Source organism: Schistocerca americana, chromosome 11 (genome assembly GCF_021461395.2).
Source record: "Schistocerca americana isolate TAMUIC-IGC-003095 chromosome 11, iqSchAmer2.1, whole genome shotgun sequence".
In the NCBI taxonomy this organism is placed as follows: Eukaryota; Metazoa; Arthropoda; class Insecta; order Orthoptera; family Acrididae; genus Schistocerca; species Schistocerca americana.
Window position 1 is genome coordinate 165,116,263 of NC_060129.1, and position 14,601 is coordinate 165,130,863.

The following is a 14,601-nucleotide window of genomic DNA, read 5'->3' on the forward strand; positions in this document are numbered from 1 at the left end:
ATGTCCTAAGCCTGGTTCACGACATTCTTCCATTTTTCTGGCGTTATTCATATGACATTCTCGTTTACCAGCCTCTCTGTGTCACCCAATGTAAAGGTTTTTTTTTTTTTCCGCTCCGCAACATCTACTTTTATTTGAGCCGAGATGAGTTCAGTTGTGTTGTAATGGCAGTGGTACGGTGGAAGACAAATAACTTTGTAGCCGTGGTTATCTGCTAACGTATCAATCATATAATGCGTCTTCTGTGGCTTGTATCATTTGACTACTTCCGGAAGTTCCGCTTTCCACATATTCTGTTCGAAGCCTGTTTATTATCTTTCAACCAGCTGACTACTCCGCCTCTCCTTGCAGCAGCTGTTGGTGCCTTATCTAATTGTACAAATGGTATGGCGTGTTGTCCTTTACAAAAACACTACCAGAACTGACGTTTGGTAGCAAATGAGTAACAAACCAGTCTTTGAATGTATCTGAATTCATCTCCTCATGGTAGATGAGAGATTTTATTGACTGAAACATCATCATAGCACTGGGCACAAAACCGTTCATAGAGCCAGCATGGCATATAATTAGTCGCCCTCCCTTACCAGTTGGTACACACATAGATCCGTGGCACGTGTCGTCTGTCCTTGTGACAGAATGTGCGTGACGCACATTGACCCACGTTTCGTCCATCCGTATTACATTTTCCAGATTGACTGCTAGCAACTCGCGCAGGAAACAACATCTCCGTGCTACAGTGTTTCCGCATTCCGTTAATACCTTTCGTACTGAAAACTTTTTCCAATGGAAGCCAATTTTTTTTTTCCCCCTCTCCAGAACAATGGAGAGACTTGTCCTTCTGCCTGCAAACAAACCACTGTCCGACAGTGATGCCATCAACTTTTTAAGTTTCAAATTCTCCTTCCTGCTGTAGTACGCGTATATGTGTTGCCTGATAGCACTTTCGACAACGTTGTCTGTTTCAGTCACACGACACGATCTCTTCCTGGGGTTTCCAGGCGTCACAATAACAGGGCTCGCAGCTGAATTGGCAGCTTCTTCAGCATTTGTAACTCTCTTCACTGTCGCTGCAGAGATGTGCAATGCTTCTGCCTTTCAGTCAACCAATTTTCTCACTGATAACAAAAGGCACACCAATGACCTTTTCCCTTTCAAACTAAACACGCAATCTGTATATAAATTCGTGTGCTTAGGATTTCATCGTAGCTCCTTTCCCAAAAGCCATTTTCCTCTTATACGCACTTTTGCACTTATATGGCAAGACTCACAGATGTAGCAGCACGCACACGTGTACACACAAACCTGTACGTAGCATGAGGCACAACTGAATGAAAGCAGTGGTCCGGTCAGCACTACGGCAACACTGGGGTGTTGCCACGGTGACGTAAACAAAAGCTCACGATCTGATCGGCTATCGTGGATGCGCGAAGCAAGTGTGCCGAGGCCACGTCAACTGTCGGAGCTCTTCTCTCACCGTATGGAGTATAGCTGTGCACGCTGTGAACACTAAACATTGTTTATCAAATTTGTATCTATTTGGCCCATAAGGCAATTACATCATGCCAGTTGTGCATGCGCAGAAGCTCCTTAAAATTGCACAAGTGAAGGTTAACTCGTGATCCTGATGCCAGTTTCCACTGAATCTAGAGGAGTAATCCAGCACAGCGCGGTAGACTTAGTGCCATGTATTTCAGATTACCACATATACATTACATTTTAACAGCATTCAGAAATAAAAGAAAACAATAAATCCAGAAGGTGTCAAAAGTTAGGGTGCTCATAGGCTCTTGTGCTCTGACACAGCAGCTTCCACTGGTAACATTGTAATGGCTACTGCAGTGATCTACAAGTTATTATTATTTCTCTCCCCTCTCAGACGCGTGGGTCTGGTCAAAGGCGGAAAGTGATGCGAACCTTGATCGAGCGTGACTTCCTTTTAACTGTACAGTATATGTTATATTGCATTTAGGAACTTTCGGGTAATTGAACATGTATCAATAATTACAGATTTCTGTAGTTGTATATATAAGTTTGGATGTAGCTGTATTGCATTGATGTACTGGTGGATATTGTGTGGTAGGACTCCTGTAGTTGATAGTATAATTGGTGTAATGTCAACTTTATCCTGATGCCACATGCCCTTGACTTCCTCAGCCAGTTCGATGAATTTTTCAATTTTTTCTCTTGTTTTCTTTTGTATATTTGTTGTATTGGGTATGGATATTTCGATTAGTTGTGTTAATTTCTTCTTTTTATTGGGGAGTATGATGTCAGGTTTGTTATGTGGTGTTGTTTTATCTGTTATAATGGTTCTGTTCTAGTATAATTTGTATTCATCATTCTCCAGTACATTTTGTGGTGCATACTTGTATGTGGGAACGTGTTGTTTTATTAGTTTATGTTTTATGGCAAGTTGTTGATGTATTATTTTTGCTGCATTGTCATGTCTTCTGGGGTATTCTGTATTTGCTAGTATTGTACATCCGCTTGTGATGTGATCTACTGTTTCTATTTGTTGTTTGCAAAGTCTGCATTTATCTGTTTTGGTATTGGGATCTTTAATAATATGCTTGCTGTAATATCTGGTGTTTATTGTTTGATCCTGTATTGCAATCATGAAACCTTCCATCTCACAGTATATATTGCCTTTTCTTACCCACGTGTTGGATGCGTCTTGATCGATGTGTGGCTGTGTTAGATGATACGGGTGCTTGCCATGTAGTGTTTTGTTTTTCCAATTTACTTTCTTCGTATCTGTTGATGTTATGTGATCTTAAGGGTTCTAGAAGTGGTTATGAAATTGCAGTGGTGTAGCCGATGTATTTATATGAGTGATTACTTTGTGTATTTTGCTAGTTTCTGCTCGTTCTATAAAGAATTTTCTTAAATTGTCTACCTGTCCATAAGGTAGGTTTTTTATGTTGATAAATCCCCTTCCTCCTTCCTTTCTGCTTAATGTGAATCTTTCTGTTGCTGAATGTATGTGATGTATTCTTCATTTGTGGCATTGTGAATCGTGTAAGTGTATTGAGTGTTTCTAGGTCCATTTCACTACTCCAAATGAGTAGGTCAGTACTGGTATAGCATTGTTTCTTGCTGTCAATTCTGTTTTCAGGATTTTTGTTAGTCTTTGTCTATATTTTTCTTTTAGTTCTTCTTTAATATTTGTATTATCTATTCCTATTTTTTGTCTGTATCCTAGATATTTATAGGCATCTGTTTTTTCCATCGCTTCTATGCAGTCGATGTGGTTATCCAACATGTAATCTTCTTGTTTAGTGTGTTTTCCCTTGACTATGCTATTTCTCTTACATTTGTCTGTTCCAAAAGCCATATTTATATCATTGCTGAATACTTCTGTTATCATTAGTAATTGGTTGAGTTGCTGATTTGTTGCTGCCAGTAGTTTTAGATCATCCATGTATAGCAGATGTGTGATTTTATGTGGGTATATATTGTATCCATAATTTGTATTATTTAGCATGTTGGATAGTGGGTTCCGACAAGGCAGAACCAGAAAGGACTTAATGAGTCTCCTTGATATATTCCACGCTTAATCTGTATTGGCTGTGATGTGATATTATTTGAATTTGTTTGGATATTAAGTATGGTTTTCCAATTTTTCATTACTATGTTTAGGAACTGTATCAATTTAGGATCTACTTTGTATATTTCCAATATTTGTAGTAAACATGAGTGGGGTACACTATCAAAAGCTTTTTGGTAATCAATGTATGCATAGTGTAGCAACCTTTGTTTAGTTTTAGCTTGATATGTCACCTCTGCATCTACACTCCTGGAAATTGAAATAAGAACACCGTGAATTCATTGTCCCAGGAAGGGGAAACTTTATTGACACATTCCTGGGGTCAGATACATCACATGATCACACTGACAGAACCACAGGCACAAAGACACAGGCAACAGAGCATGCACAATTTCGGCACTAGTACAGTGTATATCCACCTTTCGCAGCAATGCAGGCTGCTATTCTCCCATGGAGACGATCGTAGAGATGCTGGAAGTAGTCCTGTGGAACGGCTTGCCATGCCATTTCCACCTGGCGCCTCAGTTGGACCAGCGTTCGTGCTGGACGTGCAGACCGCGTGAGACGACGCTTCATCCAGTCCCAAACATGCTCAATGGGGGACAGATCCGGAGATCTTGCTGGCCAGGGTAGTTGACTTACACCTCCTAGAGCACATTGGGTGGCACGGGATACATGCGGACGTGCATTGTCCTGTTGGAACAGCAAATTCCCTTGCCGGTCTAGGAATGGTAGAACGATGGGTTCGATGACGGTTTGGATGTACCGTGCACTATTCAGTGTCCCCTCGACGATCACCAGTGGTGTACGGCCAGTGTAGGAGATCGCTCCCCACACCATGATGCCGGGTGTTGGCCCTGTGTGCCTCGGTCGTATGCAGTCCTGATTGTGGCGCTCACCTGCACGGCGCCAAACACGCATACGACCATCATTGGCACCAAGGCAGAAGCGACTCTCATCGCTGAAGACGACACGTCTCCATTCGTCCTTCCATTCACGCCTGTCGCGACACCACTGGAGGCGGGCTGCACGATGTTGGGGCGTGAGCGGAAGACGGCCTAACGGTGTGCGGGACCGTAGCCCAGCTTCATGGAGACGATTGCGAATGGTCCTCGCCGATACCCCAGGAGCAACAGTGTCCCTAATTTGCTGGGAAGTGGCGGTGCGGTCCCCTACGGCACTGCGTAGGATCCTACGGTCTTGGCGTGCATCCGTGCATCGCTGCGGTCCGGTCCCAGGTCGACGGGCACGTGCACCTTGCGCCGACCACTGGCGACAACATCGATGTACTGTGGAGACCTCACGCCCCACGTGTTGAGCAATTCGGCGGTACGTCCACCCGGCCTCCCGCATGCCCACTATACACCCTCGCTCAAAGTCCGTCAACTGCACATACGGTTCACATCCACGCTGTCGCGGCATGCTACCAGTGTTAAAGACTGCGATGGAGCTCCGTATGCCACGGCAAACTGGCTGACACTGACGGCGGCGGTGCACAAATGCTGCGCAGCTAGCGCCATTCGACGGCCAACACCGCGGTTCCTGGTGTGTCCGCTGTGCCGTGCGTATGATCATTGCTTGTGCAGCCCTCTCGCAGTGTCCGGAGCAAGTATGGTGGGTCTGACACACCGGTGTCAATGTGTTCTTTTTTCCATTTCCAGGAGTGTATTATCAGTTGCTCTTTACATCCTCGTGCTCCTTTGCAACAGCCTTTTTGTTCTTCATTTATAATTTTGTTCTGTGTTGTATGTGTCATTAATTTCTGTGTAATTACTGAAGTTAATATTTTGTATATTGTTGGTAGGCATGTTATGGGGCGATATTTAGCTGGGTTTGCTGTGTCTGCTTGATCTTTAGGTTTCAGATAAGTTATTCCAAGTGTAAGTGTATCAGGGAATGTGTATGGGTCTGCAATGTAACTGTTAAATAATTTAGTTAGATGTGAATGTCTTTAGGTGAATTTCTTTAGGCAGAAATTTGCTATTTTATCTTTTCCAGGGGCTTTCCAATTGTGAGTAGAATTAATTTCTTGGGTGACTTCATGTTGCAAAATTATCACTTCAGGCATTTGTGGTATCATGTTGTACGTATCTGTTTCTGCTTGTATCCACCGTGCATGCCTGTTATGTTGTACGGGGTGTGACCACATGTTGCTCCAGAAGTGTTCCATGTCTTCTATGTTTGGTGGATTGTCTATTTTAATGTGTGTGTTATCTATTGTCTGGTAAAATTTCTTTTGGTTTGTGTTGAATGTTTGGTTTTGTTTCCTTCTATTTTCACTTTTTTTGTATCTTCTAAATCATTTGGCCAATGCTTGTAATTTCTGCTTCTTTTCATCTAATTGCTCTATCACTTCTTGTTGTGAGATTTTAACTAACCTTTTTCGTTTTTTTTCTGACATTTCATTTCTTATAAATTTTGTTAGCTGTCCGATGTCTTTTCTCAGTCTTTCTATTCTGATCTGTAGCCTGTGTTGCCATGCTGGTTTTGTGGGTTTCTTCTGTGTGTTGGTTGGTTCTGATCTCTGCCTAGTGTGTATATTTAGTGTAGTGAGTGCTCCTATATAAACGAGTAATTGTAACTCTTCCATAGTTGTGTTTTCATTTATTTTTTTGTGTATGATTGTGTTGATAGTTGTTATTGTTGTTTCGAATTGTGGGTTATTTGGCGGTCTATGCAAGAATGGTCTAATGTCTGTATTTGTGTCTTTGTATTCTATATATGTCAGCTGAAATTTTTCTTCTATATCTAACATGTGTGTCACTTCGTGTTCTATTTGTGCTTGTTCTGGTCGCTGTCTTAAGATTTCGTTTTCCTCTGACTGTTTAATTGATGTGTGTTGTTCTTTGTTTGTTTGCTCTGGGATGTTTGAGTTCATTACTGTATTTTCTTCTTCTTCTGATTGCACATTATTTTGTTCCAGTATTTGTTGTACTTGTTGTTTGATGTTTTCTAATTCTGACTGGGGTACCCTGTTATTTTTGATTATTACACGGATCTGATCAGCTAGTCGTTGTTCTGTTAAAAATTTCTGGTAATAAATGTTGTGTATACTTGTGATCTGTATCCAGTTGTGTTGGTTCCTAGGTTTGTTGCTTGGTAATAACAGAACATGAGGTGTCAATTAACTTCATCTGACCATCTCATCCTCTGTCTTTGTTTTCCTTCTAGGGTGGTTGCAGGAAGCATATCCTGCAAAACACTTCTATTTGGATTTGAATCATTTTCCAGTTGGCTAGCAGTGTCGTTACCATTGTGGGCGGGCATAGGGATCAAGCGTCGTCCCCGACCATGACGGCCCTTGTCCGAGGCTTCTTTAGTTCTGTCCTGAACCAACTAATCACACTAAAAGGGGGGCTAGCCCTATTAGTGGTTTGTTCTTTTCGTCACCTTTTATGACTGGCAGAACATACCAGAGGCCTATTCTTTTCCCGGGCCTTTATTATTATTATTATTATTATTATTATTATTATTATTATTATTATTATTATTATTCAGTGGGAGTGCTCGGACATGAAGCATTGGCATGCTGAAGCCTTCTAATTTCGCTAGTATGAAAGGTTGTCCAGCAATCAAATAATTTCCAAAGAGGAAGAACCACATTTTAACTGTGTTGATTTTATCTGTGAGAAAAGTGTGTGGAAGAAGTAAATGCCAGTAGGTAGGACAGTGCACATTTCTTTTCTGAGGTGGAGTTGTTGATGGCACTTGTGATGCACTGGGAATTACTTTACCGTTCATTTTAGCTCACAGACTGCTGCAACACACACACAATGAAAGAAACACTGCACTGCAGTCACGGACTGCGCGGCTGGTGCTGGTGAAGATTAGAGACCTCCCTCGGGCATGGGTGTGTGCGTTTGTCCTTAGGATAATTTAGGTTAAGTAGTGTGTAAGCTTAGGGACTGATGACCTTAGCAGTTTAGTCCCATAAGATTTCACACACAATTGAACATTTTTGAGAAACACTGCATTCAAGATATACTGATATGAAAGTAGATTTTTGATTATGATATCAATGAAACAAAAAAAAACCTGAATAGACTTTGTGCATGACTTACAATGTGTAGTGCCTGAGAAGAAACCAGATGTAAAAAAAAATGAATAAAAATAAGCAGCACCCATATCTCACAGACTCACTAGTATAATAGAAACAAGAACCAAATAGTATTTATCTTTAATCATTTTAAAATAAAACTAATAGAATTTTTTTCTAAAATTAAGTTTGGCAATAATGTTTGTGATATAGGAGGGAGGGGGAATTAGCTAATACCTTACGCACTCAGGGGTAGGGACAATGACCTTATAATTGTTGCCACCACAGGCAAGAAGTAACATATACTTTATCGACCATAGCAGGTCATTTCTATATTTTGAATTTACATTGTTCATATTTACTGAAATTATTTTCCCGACATTGATATAAACCTCGAGTGCTTCACATATGTGCCACTGCAGTTTTCAGGAACTCTGTGTGATGCAGCTGTTGTTGAAATTCGAAATAAATGTTTTAGACTTGTGTAAATGTTTCCAGTTGTTGGCACGGAGCGTAAGTGCAAGTCTCTCTTCAGCCGAGGTCTCTAGTCTATAGCCACGGTCTTGATTTTAGTTTTCCTTTCAATACGTGTTACCAACCAGCGAAAGTCATCCACCAACATACATATCGAAGCAGGCCTTATGAAGTTAGTGACTAGTGAACTGCCACCACATATCTGACGCTTCCACAAAAATTCAGACCGAAATTTTTCTCTTCCTTCGCTGCTTTGTTTCCTGGATCAGCAACAGCGCAGTTGACATACACGACAATCCTGTCTAGATATCACTGTTTTCATCGCAACTATTTCACTGTGGTGTGGTTCTATCGGGTACCTGTGTAAGTAAGTTTAGTGCCAAAGAAACAAAATCGCAGACTTCAGTTTTGTTCACTCTCTCAATACTCGTTTGGCAGTGCTTTCTTTCACTCGTCTAGTGTAAACGCTTGTTCATAAGTACTAGCGAATTGTAGTGAACTGTTGTCTGGATTGCTCGTTCACTTGTGTTTGCTGCGGTGCACAGTCACTACACAGCAGACGGCGACAGGAGAGACAAGACTACACCGACAGAGTAAGGGACGTAGTTCACATAAGTTACGACATCCAGTTGAAGAGTTAATTGCAGTGTCTGATTCCAACTGTCGGCTTTGAACAGTGATGTCATATCTAAGGCAAAGACGCTACATTGAGGTAATCTTTGAAAGTAACTGATCAAAAAAATAACTGATAAAAGAAAAACGAATATAGCATACTATAAAATTATGTACAATCACAGGCCATTAATTACTTAGCCAAGATTTATATTGGGAAGAACTGAAGGTAATGAAAATAAATAACAGAAAAAGAGTAATATCCATGTCTGAAATAAATCAGTGTGCGATTTGCAGTGGGGATGCGGGGGATTCTCCCCCCCCCCCCCCCCCCTCTGCATCAGACCATCCCCTCCTCTGGTTTTAGTTTATGCATCCCAAGCTGGGATGTTTATTTCCCACGCACTGGAGTAAAACTTGACATATAATGTAAATTTGTGGAGCCGAACACCCAGACTGCTTGTGAGATGTCTGCTTGTGTCTGTATATGTGTGGATGGATATGTGTGTGTGTGCTAGTGTATACCCATCCTTTTTTCCCCCTAAGGTAAGTCTTTCCACTCCCGGGATTGGAATGACTCCTTACCCTCTCCCTTAAAACCCACATCCTTTCGTCTTTCCCTCTCCTTCCCTCTTTCCTGATGAGGCAACAGTTTTTTGCGAAAGCTTGAATTTTGTGTGTGTGTTTGTGTTTGTTTGTGTGTGTATCGACCTGCCAGCACTCTTGTTTGGTAAGTCACATCATATATATATATATATATATATATATATATATATATATATATATATATATATAGTGTTGTGTAAAATCTGAATATTTGTAATAGGTACGATGTAACACCCAATATTGTGCCTTATTAGGTCCAATGGTACATTTGTATCATGTATGTGTAATCACATATGTATATATGACTGTACATAACTTGTAAAAAAATGCTATGACGTTTGCAATAGACACCAGTTGGTGTCTCCACGCAAAAAAAAAGAAAAAAAATACAATACAATACAATAAAAATACTTTGTGCATTAACAGCCTTTACACAGGAACAGAATTTCTTTGGTTTTTGTGAAATGTCATTTTCACAATATTCTGCTATGGTAGTCATTGAAGGCATCACTAATTGATATCTTGACAGCCAAATGCATTTCATTCAGCATCTATCTATAGCCTACTATTTGTTTTACACCTATTATGCAGTAATCTTTGTTTGTTTAGAAGTTTCTTTGCAGTGACTATATATCATGGAGTTTCCCTAATGGCAGTAAACAGACAACCTTGACATAATTTACTTTTAGATATACACTGTGAAGTGTTGGATGAAAGTTCAGCCTATTCCCCTGGCATGTTTCACTCAGACTTGCATTTCTTCTTAAAATTCAAAGTTGCACTTGTTCATCAGCATTTTTCACCTAACACAGAAGCAACTCCAGCTGTGGAAGAGAATCCTTCCAATTGTACACTACAAAGATAAAATTTCACTGGATGAAATATGTAATTGTTAAAGAAGATTATTTTGAAAAATATTCTGGAAACATAAATGCACATTTTTCAGTATGAGGCAGAGAACTTTGGAAACCTCCCTCCTATCTTCACTGATTTCATCTCTACTGATTACACTTATTACACATTTCAGTTAATTCTGATGTTCATTATGAAGTGCACAGCAGAAGACACAGCCCACTGTACCACATATTTACATTTCATCCTGCTCCATTACCTCGTACAATTCTGTCTGTATTATGTCTGAAACGCAAAGTCATTTTTGTCAGGTAAGGGAGATTGTTACACACAGAGAAATAATACATTTTAAAAATGACATTCCTACAGCGTGATTATATCAAAACTATGGAAATGCTGAAAAGGCGTTATTTCAGTGGATAAAAAGTGATATTATTGGTTTGTCCAATGCATGATATCTTTATGTAATTACAGACGCAAGGGGATGGGAGATTGTCATCCCCAAGGAAGTTGCATCACAGGAATGCCATTTTTGAAAATACTGCAGTGAACGGAAACAGTAATGACTCGAGAAATAAACTCTGGAATTTTGGTGTATGGAGTTATTACTCCTCCTATGAAAGCAGGCAACAAATGTTCATAATATTGAGGTATTAAGTGGTGTGACTGACTGATTACTATTTGGAAAGCAAGTATTCATTTATCTGCATACCATTTATATATATATATTTCTTTTCACACATTTTGAATTCTTCCATGAGGTCTTCCATGAGATCCTATAGCTCTGATATTTTGCTTTCATGGACTTTTACATGGTTGTAGTATTGTGATTCTTCTCAGAATAGCTGTCTATTAAAGTTGGAAATCTGCTGCTTGCTTTAGAAAATATGTTGCTCTGACATCCACAAATCCACAAAAATAATTATATAATTTGGCACCAGGTGGTGGTGATGAAAGGACTAATGCACATATAGCTGAGCACGAGCTCACAAATTACGTTCTGGCACAGGTAAACAAGAAAAATTATCAAGTCAGTATACTCTGTGACCTTGCTACAGTCTGTGACATCATGCCTTCTACAAATGGCATCTAACCTCCAGAATAGAAAGTAGAGGGTCACACTGGTGCACTTAGACACAAGAACGAAACAAACTTGACAATTGTATAACATCAAATGTGGGTCCCATAAGTGTCAGTACCAGGTCTGTTGTTTATCTTAGGTCAAATTATGATGATCACTCAAGTACAGGGAACAAAAATTCATGGTCACATGCCATGTGGATTCACCTTTCAGCTCACAGCAGTCCCCACTGTACTCTGTCGACATCACATTGGGGTGACGTGGTGGCCACCTATGCCATTGAGCGGCTCCTCCTGGCTCTTGGTGTCTGCAGCTGGTCCCACACCATTGGACAGGTCACCGGCCACACGTGTCAGCTGCAGCGAGTTGGAGCCCTGCACACAGATGTATACTGGCTGTACCCACTGACTGTACTAGAGCCAAATATGAAAAACTTTAAACTGTCAATATTTTATGGAACTTTTCCAAGGCCTTCAGATGCACAGATCATTTAATTCTACAAGAGAAACTATAAAATGTTGCATTGTGAATAGAGTCTTGTTTCAGTGACAGAAAACAGATCACATTAACAAATTGTAATACAGGAATAAAACCTAATTCACAGTGAGAAAAACACTAAGTATGGGGATCCACAAGGTTCAGTATTTGGCCCACTACTGTTTTGACCTAAATAAAATGTGATATAGAGATTGTTCAGCAATATTTCTGAGCGTTTTGGTATGAGAAATCCATGCTATCCAGTGGCTTGTTACAGAATAACTGCATCTAGTTTGACACTTTACACAAACTTTTTTTATATCTGGATTGGGCTGTGAACTAAGCTTTTATTTGATTCAGCTGCTATATTCCGGACCTAATTGTTAAATACTGTATATTGTATTGTCATGGTAAGCTATTTGGACGTCACTTATAACTCCCTGCAACTGACTTTACAAGAATATAAAGATTTCAAAGCAATCTAATTAACAGGACATTGAACTTACAGAGACACAGAACTACACTGTCCACTGGTTGTAGCTTTTCTGATCTGATATGAAGATACTATGATATGGTTTGCCATCCATGTGAGAATATTTCATTATAGCATGACTGTATTGTTCCTTCCACTGCATTCAGTGAACCTTCACACTAGATGTATTGGCCAACTCGATCCATACTACTCTGCACCACTGTTAACATACAGTTAACACTGCCAGAAAAGAAACCTGAGAAAGTACTGAGCTGTTTGAAAATCCAGCTTGAGGGCAAAGACTAAAATGGACATTATTGACGTTGGCAGCAAGAATTGTGAGCAAATTGAACAAATTTGTTTCCAAACAAGACGCACAGTGCATACTGTAAATGTTGGGTTGCAAATGTCTATGATATGCAGACATTTGCAGCACAACCACATCACAATACCTTCCCAGCAGGCCAGAAAAGCTACACCCAGGCCTATCACTGAAGCCTGTTTGTGTACAGTGTAGTTTTGCCTTTCTTTAAGTTTACAGTCCCGTTACTGTGGTTACTCAGATAACTGCTTCTTCTTCTACTACTACTACATAAGTCAGTTGCTGGAAGTTATAAGTGAACTTTAAGTAACTTTCGACAATAAGTACAATGTAGAGTAGTTAACAGTAACTTTCTGAATATAGTGGGTAAGTTAAATAAAATCTTAGTTTCTCCAGGGAATTATCTAATTCTCTTAGGAAACGGCTTTCAAAGACTGCTATCTGAAATACACCTCTATGGTACTGGAAAGGCAGAGATTCAGTCACTGAGTAAATAAGTGAAGACTAAGAACTCTCAGGTACATGATGGATTATCTAGCAGAATACTAAAGCACTGTGCTGCCTATGTTGGTCCAGTACTTGGCCAAATTTGTAATTCTTCTTTTAGGAATGTTTAGTTTCCTGAATGATTAAAGAACTCAACAGTGAAACCACTTTATAAAAAAAAAAAAAAAAAAAAAAAAAAAAAAAAAAAAAAAATAGAAATGGATAATGGAGACAAATTCACATTTCAGTGCCAATGGCTTTTCAGAAGGAGTTTAAAAAATTAATAAGTAGCAATAATATTTTGTCTATTGTAAGTAATTGTGCAACTGGGAATTTGCAGAAGTGACTTTATACTGACTGACCAGCCCGATGACGGTACATGGTTGTGCACGAACTGCCCTCTGCTCTGTAGCAGCAGCTGTTTATAGATGCATATAAATCTGTCTTTACAGAACAATAAATTATGTATAGGATTTTTGAAAACATAGTCAGTGATCTTATAAAAGTAGTTAAAATCAAGACTGTTTTAAATTTTAATTTTAATAAATTATGCAGTTGTTGAATTTCAACAGTAACATAAAAGACAGGAAAGTAGCGAAAACATACATACATTAAGCAATTAAGTTATTTTGATTAACAACTAGCTGGATGCACAAAAAACAGCACATGTAGCTGGTTCTGGTTTTATGAGCAAAATTTTAAGCGTGTACTAGGATTGTGTGGAAGAAAACATTGAGATTTGAGGGGTCTCACTAAAATCCATCATCCTGGTGCTGTAGGGAACAGAACACCATGTTATAGTACAAGTAGCTTCTTTCCCACATTTTCAAAGGTCTAAACGAAAAAATTTTAATGTGCAATCAAGTTTTGAACACAAGCACAACTGTTCAGAAGAGGAAAGTTTACACTTTTATCACAAATGCAATGTAGAATGAAATGAGTCAGTTCTTAATTGCAAAAGCCAGAGAATCTGAAATCTGTTCAATACTGCCCCACCTACCACAAATGCAAAGAAAGTTTCAGGTAAACCCTAGGTATTTTTTGGCATAGACTCCAAATCTGCGATGAAATGAAGATTTCCATTTGAAAATAAAAAATTGACCACTGCATTGTGGGAATGGAAGTTAGTGGGTAGCACATATATATGTCCCCTTTGAAAACATTAACTTTTTATCTGGAACATTTTTTTCATACAATTCACATTTTTTGGAGCTATTTAGTTGTTCTATGCCAAAACAAACACCCTACCCATTATATACAGGGTGTTTAAACATACTGTCATATATTCCTACACGAGTTAGTATTGGTGAATAATATAAGGAAAGTACTTATTTTAATATGTCCAAAAATCAATACCTGTTATGACATGGGCTGTTGAAAATCCACAGTTCACAGACTGTATTTTATTTACAGATGAAGCAGAATTCACAAGAGATGCCATAGTAAATTATTACACTATGCCTGTATGGACCAATGCAATACTTGAGCAATCACAGTGATAAGGCATCAGGATCACTTCAGAATGAATGTATGGCTGGGAATTGTCAGTGAAAGGCTCTTAGGACCATAGACTTTACCAAACAGTTAAACAGGTGCCACGTATCAGAATTTTCCGTACAATAAATTATTAGCGCTA

At 39.4% G+C, this 14,601-nt stretch overlaps 1 protein-coding gene across 1 annotated transcript in view; it reads right to left on the bottom strand.

The window, feature by feature from the left end:
• Nucleotides 1-11,577, bottom strand: part of LOC124554208 — a 148,399-nt gene extending 136,822 nt beyond the window's left edge. The window contains exon 1 of the transcript XR_006968293.1: nt 11,415-11,577. The gene's annotated coding sequence lies outside the window, so the exon portion shown is untranslated. The remainder of the gene's footprint in view (nt 1-11,414) is intronic.
• Nucleotides 11,578-14,601: the final 3,024 nt, after the last annotated feature.